General features: G+C 41.0%; 1 protein-coding gene across 2 annotated transcripts in view; it reads left to right on the forward strand.

Annotated features, from left to right (window-relative positions):
- Nucleotides 1-1,264: 1,264 nt before the first annotated feature.
- The window catches only part of DLGAP1 (DLG associated protein 1), a 960,906-nt gene continuing 945,766 nt past the window's right edge, over nt 1,265-16,404 (forward strand). Inside the window, exon 1 of one of the 2 annotated variants that reach the window (XM_025365244.1) lies at nt 1,265-1,675. The gene's annotated coding sequence lies outside the window, so the exon portion shown is untranslated. The remainder of the gene's footprint in view (nt 1,676-16,404) is intronic. The other variant, XM_025365243.1, reaches the window with a different exon arrangement.

Here is a 16,404-nt window from a genome sequence, read left to right on the forward strand (position 1 = left end):
TCCATTTAGTGGTTTCAGTTAATTGTTATTTTCTTTAATGGAAAATCACTCAGTGAAATTGCAGGAAAGAGGTTATTTATCTGAGTCATATTTTTATGAAAACCGTTTTTCACTTCCTTGCATTTTTAGGAGTGTTGTCTTTAAAAGGATATTCTATTAATATTTATAATTAGACATCACACAAAACAGATGCTAAATCTTATGCTATAACTTCTGGATAAAATTACATAAATATTATATACTTTTTGTCATAATGTTCCCTCAGGGAGCTGTAGAACAAAGGGCATTCTCCATGAAGATGCCATTTCTTTTTTGAATAAAAGGAAATAATAAGACAGTGATTAACCACGATTATTTTAACTATTGTAACGTTCGCAATTAAGTGGGCAGCGCAGGAGCTCAACAAATACTTAATTGATTTACTTTTTTCTCTCCTTGACCCACATCGCAATTCACCCACTCATGCCACTATCCCTGTTCTGACTTTGAAACCAAATGGATTGTCCGTTTTCAGTTTGTGGAAGCGTGATGCTCAGCCTGTGTGGAGGGGCCTGGCTTCCAAGTGTACTTGGGGTGGATCCTGGGGAGTTTACTGAGGGCACAGGTCGGCAGATGAGATGCGTTTCGCTTTTTGAATTACCTCTTGGCCAGTACCAAGATGAACTGGTGGGATATATATTGTGTCATCCAACCCGGGAAAGTTGGTGTGGAGGTGAGGAAACAGTTCTGAGGGATAACGGTTTGAAAGTAGTGGCGCTGGGTACGAACATGGGTCCCTGAGAGTCTGAGACCTTCTATTGCCCCTATCTCCTTGCTAACGATTACTTCTTCAAAAATTCTCCTAGGGACCCTGAGGAGGGACGGCAGAGGTCAGCAAACCTTCTGCCCGCCAACTTGATTTCGTGTGACACAAAGTGTCATGAGTTCTACTTTCCTCCCTTAAAAAGACAAGATTAGGAACAACGGCTGGCAAGAGAGGAGGGGAAAGCTTAATTCTCCAACGATGCTGCGGAAGGGAACCAATGGGTCACGCCCACTCGCGGGTGGCCGCCTCTCTGTTCCACCCCGGGAATGCTGGGCTTTCCCCTCGGTCTGGGGCGAGCGCACTTCCCACCCGGATACTGAGCGGGCAGCACCCGCAGGGCAGCAGTGCGTTCCGGGAGGCGCCGGCGCCTCCTCGCGGCCTGGGCGCACGTGCCTGGGCTGGGGCCGGAGCCGGCGGTCGCGCCGCGCCGTAGTAGCTGGGGCGGGTGTGAGCGGCTGGCTCCGGGCCGCGGCCGCCGCCCGCCCGCCGGCTCCGGTGGTTGGGCGGAGGAAGCGCGGGACTCCTCCTCCCCACCGTATTAACATGCACCCAGGGGCGGGTGACCAGCCCAGCCTTGCCGCCTCAGCCCGCCGCGTCCCGGCGCTCAGCCTCCGCTCCAGAGGCGAGCGCTGCGCTTCGGGCGCCGCAATCTCGAGGACACGGCCTCGCGGACACCTTCCGCCTCGGGGAATCCGCAGCATCGGCAGCGCGAGCGGCCGCCGCCGCCTCGGCTCCTGTCTCGAGTCCTTTCCGTCACCTCGCTGAGAGCCGGTCCCGGTCGCGGGGACATCTCTCTCGTCCTTCCTCCGAGGCTCGTGGGACCCACGGACGGACGCAGCCAGCGAGGACCGGACTGCGGGACGCGGCCAGGTAACGCCGGGCTGCGCCGCGGGGTGAGGCGCGCGCGGCGGCGGCGGCGGCGGTCGCGGCGCGCTGGGTGGCTCCTGGCCGCTGCCTGCCGCGCGGTCGCCGCTTCCCTCGCCCGCGGAGGGGCTGCAGGCTGGGCTCCCCGGGCTGCCGGCTCGAGAGTCCGCGCTCCCTACCTTTCCAGCCGCCCGGGGTGCACTCTCGGGCCTTCCGGGTAACCGGGGTGTCGGGGGCGAGCGCGTCCTCTCCGGCCGTGCAGTCCTCGCGGCTCCCCACGGGGACCCTGGCAGGGGAAAGATTTATAATTGCGACAGGGTCCCGGAAGGGGGAGGGGAGGAGAACACCGGTCCCCTGTCCCCGTCATGTCCACCGGTCAAATTCTCACCCTCACCCCACCGCGGATTCACCTTGCAGGGGAGGAGGGGGCTGCTCCCCGCGGGGGATTTCTCGTCAGGCTCCTGGGTGGTTTGCAAAGCAAGTTGTTGCACTTGCTTTTTGGGTGACATTTTGGCATTGTGGAAAAGGACCAACTCCCCCGTGCGTTTGTAAGAGAAAGCTAAAGAAACAGAGACACAAAGAGAGACAGGCAGAGAGAGAGAGAAAGAGAGAAATGGGGTCCGAGGAGGAGGTCTCTGGAGAGTCGCCCCCTGCCCGCGGCCAAGGCCAGTTCCGGGAGAATCACGGGGCAGGCGGGAAGACCCTACATTCAGCGAATTGAATGCACCGGGTTGGAACCAAGGCCAAACAGGGACCTCTCCTCGAGGCTGGGCGAGATAACAAATTGCACTTTCATTGAGGGGCGGCTGCAGCTGCTAGAGGCACCTTCGGAGGGCCAGCCGCGATGAAGACCCAGCATTCAGGACTTGGGCTGCTGCGCTCTTTGCGGAAGGCGCGCTGTCCCCGCCTCGCTGGGTGGCACCGGGAGGCCGTGGGAAGGGGTGGCCCGGCTCGGCTGCCGGTGCCGGAGACACTGAATGCCTGTGTCCGAGTGCCGCGCTCGCCCCCGGTTGCAGGGCTTGCCTCCAGCCCGACCGTCGCGCTGCGGAATTTTCTGCTAGAGAAGGGGAGGATGTGCGGAGGGGAAGGGGTTGAAGGTAGCCAGGCGGCAAGGAGTGGGACGCTGGGTGGGAGATGTTACGTCTTTTGTGGATCCAGGCGAGACTCCTCACTCCTTACTCCTGACACAGTGAGACTGACTCCCGGTCGTGGGAGGTGAATGCTCCCTGCCTCCTTCCATAACACGTGAAGTTAGGGAAATACGAGGAAAGACATATAATAAAAGTACCAATTAAAGACAGATCTTTAGCTTTTATGGTCTTCGTGAATGGCTTCGTAGAAGGTGAGGATAGATCCGTCTAAGATGTAGCCACGGAGATGAGAAATGCTTAGGACTAGGGAAGCGATTTTAGGACCTGAGGCAAACATCCTGCAAATTATTTTTTACCCTGAAAGAGCTGTTCCAAAAGGAACAGCCTTTTGACTGTTATTTATAGCACAATTTCAGTTCAGGAAGCGACCTTCTATTAGCCTAGGTCACTTTGCATATAAAGCAATACTTTTTATTCCTTGAATAAAACTTGAATGGAAATGACATGGAGGCAAGAAATTTTACAAGTATCCTAATTTATCTCATGCCAGAAGAATAAAGTTTTCTTTAAATGTTTAAAAGGAAACTCAAGCCTATAAAGAAATAATGAATATGTCTATGCAAAATGCATGATTTTAAAAAATTTAAGTTATAAAAGCTACCCTTGGTTCAGAAAATTCATACTCTGGCATGAAACAAGAAAGTTCATAGAAATCAGGTGTCAATAGCCCTGTTCTTAATTTCCTTTGGATTTAGTACTTAAATTTAAAGTTGTTTCAGTGGTTAGTCCCTTGAAATATCCCTCATTCCAGATCTAAAATTCTGTGAATTTAAAAAAAATTAATTTACTTAAGAGAAAATGTTAGTTACCTTGTGTGAGTAAAGAAGAATGTACTTGCATACAAAGATATTTTTTACTTTATAGCTATCTATTTCTCTCTGTATTTCATTCTAAGATTAGTTTGCAAATATAATACTTTATCTCAAACATTACAGGCAACATAAATATGGACAAAATGAACTGGTTAACATTCTTTTAAATATGTCAAAATAATTTTCTGACAAAGCTTCTTAAATATCACAAGCAATTGTGCTTGGGGGAAATAGTATATGAGTTTTCCCTAGGAGGGAATTTTCGTGGTTTAGCATCTTTAATTTCTCCATCAACATAAACTTTGTTCTGCCAGGACTAAACACTCAATAAAAGCATATTAGTGATTAGTGAAAGCAAATGGAGACAAGACCTTCCTTCCAAAATATTATGTAGCCCATATAGAGAAATAGCCTAAAACTAATTGTAGTGTTCTACTTTTTAAATCCTTCTAAGCTTAAGTGTCCTATTCAACCCAATTTGGGAATAGAAACTGCATGCACTTTGAGTTAACTCTTAAATATGTGTGCCTTTGTTCCATATAGCCATTTAGATTGATTTTTTAAAATATAAAATTAAAACTTGGTGGAGGGGAACTTGTTTTACAAAGTACTCATTTTAGTGAATATGAGCAATATTCACTAATATGCAGCAAAGTAATAGTTTCATCTACAGCTTAATTGAGATGAATACCATATTATTTGAATATCAACTCTTTCAGAAACAAAGAATTCAGTGTTTTGATTTTGATCTTATAATATTTCAAATTCAGAAATAATAGTAAAATGGTATCTAATGTATATTTCTATAGTGAAATTTCTATGATCAACTCAAATTCATGTTACCTTCATGATCATTCCCACAAATTGTTCCACTGTTTATCAGAGGAGAGGGAATTGTTTTCCTCTTAGGAAGCATCCAATTAAAATCTACTTTTATGTAGATTTCATCTCTATAGAAATCACACTTACCTCTCTTTTCTTAAATTAAGAAAACGATACAATTGTAGGTTCTTTTGTTTCTTTTCTCTTTTTCCATTGGTAATTATATTTCCCCTGCTACAGGAACACCATTGAAATAAGAAGACTAAAAAGACTCTTGAAAAACCTGAACACGTTTCCCCAATCCTCACTTCTCATATTTATAATCTATGCCTATGTCTGTGGTATGCTGGTCTTTTTGTACACTTTTTTTTATTTTAAAGAACCACTATCACAAAAAGATGCTTTACTAGCATTGTAGAAAAATCTTTGTTGCTGTTGAAACACTTGAATGTTTCAAAAACATCCCATGTCTTGAGCTGTTTTATTTCCTAAGATCCTAAGTGCTACTAGTTCTCTATTTTCAGAGAGTAATGACTACAGTGTCCCTCAAAAGATGTTTTTTCTTTTTTTTAAATTTTAATCATGAGAATTTGTAGCTTGATTCTTGTTACTGCCCAATGAAGGTGACTTTCTCTAGTTGTGTTGTCTATCAGGAATTGCCAAAGATGTTGTTCCTAGGAAGATCTAAAACATTGCATTACCACAGAGGAGGAGTTAGAAATAGTCTGACATTCATTTTAATCTATCAGATGCCCACAGGTAACTGATTGTATGAGATACCAGGTACCAGTTCTTTTGCTTCTAAGATATATCTATTTAGCTTATACAATACTGTATATTGTATATTTGCTACACCTTTCCCTGTAACCCTGCAAAACACACACCTACAGAGCAAAAGATGTGCTTGAGAACAAGAAAAAATGGGGTATGACTATAAGGCAGTTAAAAAGGTGAATGACATCCCTTTGAGGTCTTCTGTTCTTTAGTCTGATTGTACAGAGGTTGGTATTGCATAGGAGATGTGTTGACCCAACCCATTTCCCATCCTTCTTTCTAGTAAACGGTAGGGTTTACTAGACAGATAGCTGTTGTATAAGTGAGAAACAGGGTTATCTTCATCCACTATTGACTTAAGATTTTTCCTGGTTGCTTTATTATTTTCTCCCTCCTGTAGGAGTTAATGATTACTGGGTAACAAGTAACATCCCACTTAGAAAAACCAGCTCATGCGAGAGGAAGCCCTATGGATCTATATCCACAGATTTTTGACTCAGATCCTTGGACTTTTTCTTCGATAGACAACCAGCATAGCTGGGATGTGATTGTCCCATTGGATATCTAATTGTGAACTAGATATCAATGTTCTGAATATTTTATGAAGATGTAAACCACCTTCCTCCCTCTCCCTAGGATTTGCCAGAAACCAAACTGTTCATTTTCATATTATCATGGTTTGCTCGTCTGTGGCCATTGACAATTTCTCTATCTTCTCTCAGTGTTTTCTTGTCAGATTTGTAAGCAACAACGCAACAGCAAACCACAAAGTATGTGGTTTGGAACTGCTCTATCTTGCCAGGTTTTCTTAGTATTCAGCAGAGTGGTGGTCTTGCTGAAGCCATGGATAAGCATTTGGATGAGGAGACATTGTGCTGTGACTTGCTTATCTCCCTAGCCTTGCATCTGAATCTCTGCACTAGGAGGGCTCAGATACATATAAATGGCTCCCTCAGGCAGCTTGTGGGAAGGTCTCTCTGGGCACATTTCCAGCTTTGCTGCTTTACTCTGGTGACACGGTTTTAGCTAATTTGAAAACATCTGCTAGAGTAACTTGCTGTTTTAATTCTACTACTGGAGAGCATTTATGAGTATGTGATAGGAGGACTGGCACTAACCCTCATTCTAACCTCATGATTATGCCCTTTCCCTGGATACCCCTTCTTTCTTGGTTTCAATTTCAGTAGAAACCAGTGTGAAGTCTATTTCTGGACTGCAAATTTCCCTGCTAGATATCACTAAGATTTCTTTACAAAACACATGCTGCAGTTTCAGAGGAAAATGGCATTTTGATCTTGTCTCAGACTTTGCAAACAACTATTCTTTGATATGATTCATCATACTATACTAGCAAAAAGACAAGGCACATTCACTCCCTTCAAAGCTATTTTCGTGTAGGCATTAACCCAGAAGGCAAAGTCACCTTTTCATCCTTTCAAATGAGGATGCGCTTTCCATTTAGAGTTTGGGAGGGTCAGCAGGGGAATCTTTAAGTGGTAATGCATTTGGAAGTCTTTCGTGTGAATCCTTGCCTAGGCAGTTCAGATAAGACTCATTTGATTGTAGAGCTTCTATGGAGCAGGCTAAGAAATCTTTCCCCCTCTCCTTGGAATGCTGTTTCTTACATTGTTCTCTCTTTCCTAGACGTCAGCTGAAAAGTCATTTAATCAGGGAAGCTCTCCAATTGAATGCTGTTACAGCATTTTATTCCTTTTTCATGGTCCTTTTACGGTCAATAATGATGTGTTGACTTGTGAGTGTCAGATTGCTTTCCTGACTGAACTGTGCATTCCATGAGATCCATAACTAAATATAGAGTGTTCACCAAATATCACTGATGCCTAGCACAGCACCTGGCACTTAATAAATGGTTGGTAAACATTGGTTGAGTGAATGAACGAACAAGTGAATACACATCTGTATTCTTAGTGCATAAGGGCCGTAACTCTGAGGATGGTGTTGCACAGCTTTTGCATGGCACTCCTTTGCAATGTCAGATGCTGTGTTCTTCGGTCCTAAGTTTACTCTGTTAATACCTGGTAAACACTGGGCTGATCCCAGCCTGAACATAATGTGATGGGCTACGCAGTGCTACATTTCCCAACTAGGCAACATGCAGTCTGCTGGCAAGCAGAGGTAAGGTTTTGAAATAAAATCAGGATTTCGAAAAAGAAGGAAACAAAAAATAAACTCCTGTTCCCTCTTCCTCCTCCTCCTTATTCAAAATTAACATATTAGTAGATTAATTGCCTTATTTTATTCCAACCCTTTAAGGCTTAGCATAAACTTCTTTCCTACCCCTCACCTCTTACATTGAGTACTCCTTTCTGTGCCTCCACTGAGTCTCATATGTATTTATAACTTAGTTTCATTTTCCATTTTCTGTGTATATGCCTGTCTCCCTCTAGGAGACCAGAAGCTCAAGGGAGACCAGAGACAGTGGCCCCTACATGGTTTGTAAGTGGAAGAAAGCAAAAGTTCACCGAGGACTCAAAGAATAAATCAGATCACAGGGATGAGGGGGAAAGTGTCGTGGGAAGCAGAGAAGCAGCTACAACTGCCTTTCTTGCTTGAGGCTGATCTCTATGTAGGTACGTAGATGTGGAGTGGCTCTCACAGGGGAGACTGGAATCTAACATCTTTACTGATGTGGAATCACAGCCTTCTAGGTATTTTCATGAATTTTTTATACTAGTTTTGTTTCTGGCCAGACATGTAGTGTATTCTGTTCTACTATCTGCTTCTGAACTACTCGAATGATGTAGTGAGGTGGGCCAGCCTGGGGGATACGCTAACCTTCCATGTGGCACCCAGCTATAGATACCACATCTACTGTTCAGCTTTGAATGGCCTGTGAGGAATGGTGAGATGGAATGTGAACATGAACCATGTTTTTATAAACTATGGTGCACACTGCTTTGATGATACGAATCCTAAGGGATCTTGATGATAGGTGTCAGGTATTTTGGTATGTATATATCCAGCCTTTCCAAGTATGGACAAACAAAAAATATTTGTAACATCTCCTGGGTACTCTTTACTGTGGAGAATATAGAAGTGCAAGACCTAGTTCAACTCCTTGGGCAGCTTGAAATGTAATAAAAAGAATAAGATTAAAATGTAGGAGATAATTAGTAATAATGGGTTACAGAATGAAACTGGTGCTCAAATGTACTTATTTTGGGCTTTTCTGTAGGAATAGGGGCTCAACAGAGAATGAGATCATTGTGGAATGCTTCCAGAAGGGAAGATCTGAAGCTAGATCTTCATGGATTGGTAAGACTTACATAGGAAGAAGGACTGGCTTTCAGATAGAGAAAACATTTGCACAGACATGGAGGTGCAAATGAACTTGGCATGTTCCTGGTCCAGAAAATGGTTCTCTCCTCCAGTTCCTCCACTTTAATTAGACCTGGAGATGAATTTGATTGAGAGGGTCATTAATGGCTATACAAGAATGTTTAGATTTGATAGGAACCACTGACAGATTCTGAATAGGCAGTGACAGGAAGAAGTGGCCTCTTGGACTGATAGGGGAGATGAGTCTAACACCAGGCTGGGACAGATAGAAGCATGAAGAGGCTGTTTGAGTGAGGCTTACATTGGGAATCAAGTCCAGGGAAGTAGAAATGGGAGTAAGTGTTTTGAAAAATTTTCAAGCAATGTTTGACTCTTTCCTTTCTCGTTTACTCTGTAATGGTGTCACACATTCTTTTTAATTCTTTATTATTCATTAAAAATTCCTGTGAAATATTTCAGTGACACCAAACAATTAAATAATATTATAAACCCCTTTGTGTCCACCACCCAGATGGTGAAATAAATCATTGCACACACTGTTGAGACTTCAGCGTACTCTTCATGTCTTCCCTCAGAGGGACTTTGCCCACTGAGCTTTGTGTCTATTATTCTCACGCATGCACTTCCTTATTGTTTGCTATGTATGTATGTGTACCTGAGCAATATAGTCTTGTTTTGCTGTTTTTAGACTATTTATAAGTAGTAACAATACTCTTTGTGGTCTTCTTTACATTACTGTAATTGTTCAGTATTTTGTTGACATGTAGATCCGATTTATCCATTTTTACTGACACATGGTATTCCCTTGTAGAACTGTATCATGATGAAGGTATCAATCTTTGTTTTTGGACATTTAAGATGTTTCCAAATAAGGCTGCTGTGAACATTCGTGTGTACATCTCCTTGTGCTAACGAAAGGGACTCTGATTAGGGTGTCTCCTGAGGAGGGGGATTGCAGTAGGGTAATATTTGTATCTTCACATCTAGCAGATAATGCAAATTACCAAAAATGGTTGTACCTATTTATGATCCCAACAGCAATCTATAAGAATACCTTTTGTTTTATATCCTTGTCAACACTTGGTGATACATTTTATTTTTGGCCAGTCTTATGGATATGAAATGATATCTCATTTTAGTTTTAATTTGTTGTTCCATGTCCCCCAGTAATATTGATGATTTATTCCCTCTCTTTATTAATATTCTGGTTGCTGTGGATTCCTTATTTATACATGTTCCCCACTCTCCTGCTTCTTTTTGTTAAACTCATTGATTTGTAAGAGCTATTTATATATTCTGGATACCAGACTTTTGTTCTGTAATATGTGTTTCAGTTATCTTCACCCAACTGGTGGCTTGTCTTCTCATTTTTATGATGTCTCTGGGTGAAAAGATTATGTTTAAATTTTAAAATAGTTGCTTTTTAAATTATCTTTATGATACCAATAAGGTGTTTGAGAAACATTTTCTAATTCTGAAATGATAAAGATATTACCATTTAGTTCTTCAAGACTTATATCCATAGTTATTTTATCAAGCCTTTAATTACATACGAAATGTAGGCAAAACACCCATCTTCTCTTAGTCTTAATTTCTTATTCATTACAATAGAATGCAAGGTGGTTGTACTGTACGAGTTCTGCTGCTGCTGCTGCTTGACTTAAGGACTTCATCATTTTATGCCTGGAATACATGGCAGCCTCTTAATGGGACTTCTAATCTCTAGGATCTGATTAAACTCACATCAAAATGTACTTTTCTAAAATGCTCTTCAGGTCATCGTGAAACTCCTCAAACTTTGTCCTGGAACCCCCCATAAGAGGAACAATCCCATTTGCTAGTATTCCCCTGCCTACTCCAGATCCGAGTCTGCCTAGAACATGGTTGGCCTTTAGATGTGTCAGTGGGACAAGTGTATGACGGCACAATTGGCTCTTATTATTGCTTAGCCTCATTTCCTAATGATCTCTTGCATCAGCCTCCACCATGACCACTCCCGTTTGTCAGGGCTCTGCTGTTCCAGCCATTTTTCCTCTTTGTTTATTTTCATGTACTCAAGTTCCGTCTACTTGATGAACTGTTAACAGTGGATGCTCCCAGAGACTGGGACAAGGAACCTCAGGGGTTTTCTTTCCCTTTCTGTCCTTCTATCTGGTTGTTTTACCAGGACCAAGAATTTCTTTTAAAATAATTGTTTTAAAACCCTTTGTAGCCTTCAAGGCCCAGCCAAATCTCACTGCTCACAGCACACATTTTATGACTACTCAGTTGAGGGTAAACTCTTCTCTGAATTCCAGTTGCATTTATCTGGATTACTTACTTCATTATAATATTCACATTTTTAACATTTTATGTGAATATTCTGATACTTTAAGCTCCTTTAAGTTGTGAATTAGCTGATGTTTTTTGCATGTCTTGTAGGCCTGAGCCCAGTAGCTAGCAGAGTGACTTTTCAAGGGGTAGCAGATGCTTTCTTGATGAATGGTAATTAGTTATTAGAGAGGGAATAGGGTGAATGGAGATTTGGAGTATAAATATATTGGGAATAGTGACATTACTGGAACATCTAAGTGCTTGGAATAGGAAACTGATTTGTAGTAATTGAGCTATATTTTGGTTATATTGATTTTTGAGATGATATTGGACATAGCCCATAAGCAACTTGGAAAATATTAAACCTAAATTTATGAAATGATACCATTTGAGGTGCTAATTAAAGAGTTACCTGTTAGAAGATAGTCAACAGACTCATGATACTAGTAGTCGCTTCTGTGTTCCAGATAGGAAGTGTTACCGCCTTCACAAAACAGATTCTACTATCGTGATTCATCTAACTAGCTAGACGACTTTGGACAAATTAATTTTACCGAGTCCAGTTTTCTCATCTGAAAAATAAGGATAATTTGCCTTACATATGAAAGTTTTTGAAAGGCCTAAATGAGTCACCTCATGTGAAGTATCTAGTTCAAAGTTGGGTTCATGGTGAGCAGTTAGTAAGTGCTATTAACCATACTGTATATTTTTTTCTGCAAATACCAATCTGCCAACCATCTTTTTACATCAAAGTACTACCAAGTAAAGAATTTAAAATTTACTTGTCTAGTCATGATATATTTTTCTTCTCCTGCTGAAAAATCGCTGTCTTATTATTTCATGTTCCTTTATCATTCATTTGATGACACTGACAGCAACTTGCTGAACAAGTTTAAGAATAGCTGATATTTACTGAGCAACCTAGTCTTTGTACTCATGCAGGATACAGTTCTCAGTATTGCATTGCATGTAGGCTCTATGTGCTCTTCCTATAGCGAATAGAGGCTCATAGTCCCTCAGCCCAGTCCTGCCTGATATGGCACCATATGCTGTGAGGAGATTACAAAAGAAATCAAAATCATGACTCTCCCCAAGGAAGATTAAATTGTGTTGATGAGAAGATATTCTCATGAAACAATTCAGTGCATCTATAGCAGCATTCAAAATGTAAGTTTTAATATATTCTGCTCAGAATACATATTAAGGTGGCATGGGCTATGGGAAAAAAATATGAAGACAGAACACAGAAAAGCAGTCATGCCTCTATCCTTAAAGAGGAGCCTCTCCCTCATGGTCACAGTGGGCTCTAAGTTAGCTGCACACCGGCAGGTGGAGCGCACCTGTCTTCCAATTACATTCACCTTCTCTGCCATCTGGGGCTTATCTTCTGCCTCTCTATTGTGTGTGTTTAGTTAACCCAGTTTCTTTCCTTAGAAAAAGGATCGGTAGCTGAGCACATGTGCAAAATATAACTTGGTTGATTAGGTGGGAACATTCCACTGGTTTAACTAAGGGAAAGATTTCTGTGCAGTTATATCCAGGTTATTTGGATTTTGTAGTTTTATTAATCTGTTACAGTAACACATATTTCACTTCTTTGTGGTTTAGGTTTAAAACCTAGAATAAAAAAACAAAAAGCTTTCTCTCATATCCTTATTTTCTCATGGATCCCTTTTGGGTAGACATATTGACATATCTAAAGTGACTTGAGTTGCTCCAAAGAGAGCTGATAAGCACATATTTAATACAATTTAAATATTGGAAATACCAACTTACAGATGGGTTGTGTTCCAAAGGTGTATTTGTAAGCTGAATATGTTTGGACACTGAACAGTATTTTCCCATGGAAATTGTGCTACACGGCAGTGACTGGCTTCTAACTTAAAGACTTCTAGAGTCTTTTGACCCATTTTCTACAAACCAAATAGTATTACTCTAATGAAAACCATGTTTAGGACCCTCTATTTATGAAAAAATGAATTCTAAATTTTAACCAGAAACACATGCCATCCCTTCTGCTGCAGAAACAGAACTCCCTGGCTCTGCCAATGGTTGGTGCTAGATGCTGCTGAGCCATCAGCAGCTCCTACTGCACGGGTGTGCCTTGATCCAGGAACAGAACCGGTGAGGGGATTTGGGGGCAAACAGAGCTTATTCATGGCCAGCAATAATTGCTAAATAGCTACATTTATGTCAACTTCCCTTTATTTGACTACTGGAACAAAGGAAGGGAAGGATAGTTCAGTTGTCCTTCTGTTCAGTTATCCTTATGTTCTGCATTGAGAACCAAGATATGTAGACTATTTATAAATCAGATTTCAGTAAGTTAGGAGTTACAGGCAGAAATGTATTGTTTTCAACTTTGGCAGTTTTTGACAAATTTTTCTATGTATTTCACATTCTGAAGATGTTCACTATTAGAGAATGGCCATTATCAATCCATTCATTCATTCCTTCACTTATTTGTTCAACTAAAACCAATTTATTGAATGACTACTATGTGTCAAGCCCTATTCTAGGTGCTTTGAGTTCAGCCCCGAGCAAGAACATCAACAAAAGACAAAGGCGTGCCCTTGTGGAGCCATGGAGTCTACATTCTGATGGGAGAAAACAGAGATAATAAACATTTCTTTTAGAGTGTTAGAAAGGAATAACAGCTATAAACAAAAATCAAACTGGATTAGGAGGATTGGATTACTGTGCTCTGATAGATTCCTGGTATATGAGGACATTAGCTTTTTTTTTCTTTTTAAATTCAGACCTTCAGCAGAGATGTTCTAGCTTTAGGTTTTGAAAAGAGGTGTGAAGCTACTTTCACCACTCTCATTCTTTTGTTGTTTCTGTTTTAATAGTAGTCAATATATCTAGTCTATATATCTAGTAGTCTACACATCTGTGTAACCCCAGGTAATCTACTCCATTGCATTATAGATACCTGTTTCTGTATTTTGAGCTCTCATTAGGTTATTAATTGTAGCAGAGGGCATATTTTCTACAAACTTGTATTTCTGTAATAATGATGCTTGTAGTAATAAATAATAGTATATTTTATTGAGCACTTAGTATACACTAAGCACATTATGTAAATCTCATTTTATCCTCGTGCCCATCCTATGTAGAAAGTGATATCAGGGCTGGGCGCGGTGGCTCACGCCTGTAATCCCAGCACTTTGGGAGGCCGAGGCGGGCGGATCATGAGGTCAGGAGTTCAAGACCAGCCTGGCCAATATGGTGAAACCCTCTCTCTACTAAAAATAATAATAAATATCTGGGCATGGTGGCATGCACCTGTAATCCCAGCTACTTGGGAAGCTGAGGCAAAAGAATTGCTTGAACCTAGGAAACGGAGATTGCAGTGAGCCAAGATCGCGCCACTGCATTCTGGCCTGGGCAAGAGTGAGACTCTGTCTCAAACAAAAAAAAGGGAAAAAAAAGTGATATCATGCTTTACAGAATATATTCTCAGACCACAGACCTACAATGGGTGGAGCTGATAATTGAACTAAGGTCTGTTAACACTAGGCTCTATATTCTGTTGATGCCTAACCCAGTGCCTGACAATTGGTTGGCATCCAAGAAACGTAGAATGAAATGGAAATCAAATAAACTGTTGTATTGCAGAATTGATAACTGTCAGAAATGTATCTCTAGTAGCGTGCAAGATATACCCTCCTCTAGTTTTATTTCACTTCACAGCCTAGCTGGCCCAGAAGGTGGTTATTTGGAAATTCTTGAAATGTCACTTCTCTTATTTTTTCCTTAATTTTTTTCCTACTGTTTCCATACATCTCACATGTGGAGATGCAATAGAAATAAAATTGCTTCTGCTAAAATCACAACCTTTTAGTCTGAAGGCAAAGCTACTTTGTCCTAGAATGCCTGCGGTATTACGGAATCACCCTGTGTCCTTTTATTTTTGAGTTTTACCATGAGTTTTACTAGTGCCTGCTTCAGTGAGTTCTTCCAGGATGCAGGCTATTTTGATGACATCTTAAGCAAAGGGAATAAAAATTGTCTTTGGCTTACCTTCCTTTTTCCACCTTTCTCTTCCCACTTGTCAGAGAAATTTTGCATGACAGAGGTGAATCTCTGTGGAATCTTCCAGGGGTGTGACCATCTGCTTGCCCTGGAGAGAATCAGTCTCTTCTTTCCAAGAAACGATCTGTCACTGCTAGAGAAACCTCAGCTCCCTGCTGCCCACTGAGTAATCTATTTGAAAGCATAAATGAATACATACCTCAAAGAGAAAGAAGCACAAACACAGATGAGGTCTGCAATAAGGACACAATTTAGAAAACACAATGAACAAGCCTGGCTTTGGTGCCTCTCAGACAAGAACTTTAATAGCAAGGGGTAAAAAAAGATGTTAGAATATCCTTGTAAAATATACCTGAAAGAAAGTTCTCATTGCCTCTTATAATTCTTTGCAATTCAGGCCGATGAAAGTAAAACCTTCAGTCTATTTAAGTAGACATTGGTAAATCAACATTGTTGTACCCTTAGCTCAAAGCAAGATAATTCAGTCAGTCCACAAAATACTGGAGTATTACTATATTTTTGGTTTTAACTTTAATTGTTCAAGAAAGAGGCACGTTAAATATGTAAGCATGCCCACCTTATGTCAGTAAATATTGGTTGAGGATATTTGGTTCATGTAAATTAACAAAAGCTGAAATGAAGATAGACACATGTAAAACTGATTGAATAGCGAGTATCCTTTATAATGTCCTAGCTGTCGCACAGATGACACATTTTAGAAGTGAAATGGCTTGTATTTTTCTTCTCGTGTTTCTATATTGGTTATTTCTGGCACTTTTGTTTGGTTCTGAATTACCTTATGTTCTTGACCTCCCCCCAAATTTGAATGTTTAATTGACTTAGGAAGGATATAAACTTAGTGAAAGTTCTAGACAGATACCAGTATAAGTAATGTACCGATAGTAAAGTATTAATTAGTCAAAGATAGGAAATAGATGGTCAAAGGTTTAACCACTATTAAATTCACAAATGTCCCATACCGAAAATCAAATTCAATTTATTTATATTGGACATAACAAAATTAATTTTTATATACATGTATTGAATGTGAGTCAAAATATTCTATTAGTCATTCCATAATTGAAATTGAGTACATCACATCACAATCATATAAGATGTAGTGATAAGTAATATTTTCTAAAATATTTTATTCCATCTGCCTGGAATTTTGGCCCCTTGTAACTCCCCAGTCCTCTTGACATAAATGATTCTTATTACTGGCACTTATTTTTTTCTCTCTTTTTATTCTTTATTTTATTTTATTTTATTTTATTTTTTGAGATGGAGTCTCACTCTGTCACCCAGGCTGGAGTGCAGTGGCGCAATATCGGCTCACCGCAAGCTCTGCCTCCTGGGTTCACGCCATTCTCCTGTCTCAGCCTCCTGAGTAGCTGGGACTACAAGCACCTGCCACCATGCCTGGCTAATTTTTTGTATTTTTAGTAGAGCTACGAGGTTTCACCATGTTAGCCAGGATGGTCTCGATCTCCTGACTTCGTGATCCCCCCGACTTGGTCTCCCAAAG

The sequence above is a fragment of the Theropithecus gelada genome, chromosome 18 (assembly GCF_003255815.1).
Source record: "Theropithecus gelada isolate Dixy chromosome 18, Tgel_1.0, whole genome shotgun sequence".
Taxonomy (NCBI): domain Eukaryota; kingdom Metazoa; phylum Chordata; class Mammalia; order Primates; family Cercopithecidae; genus Theropithecus; species Theropithecus gelada.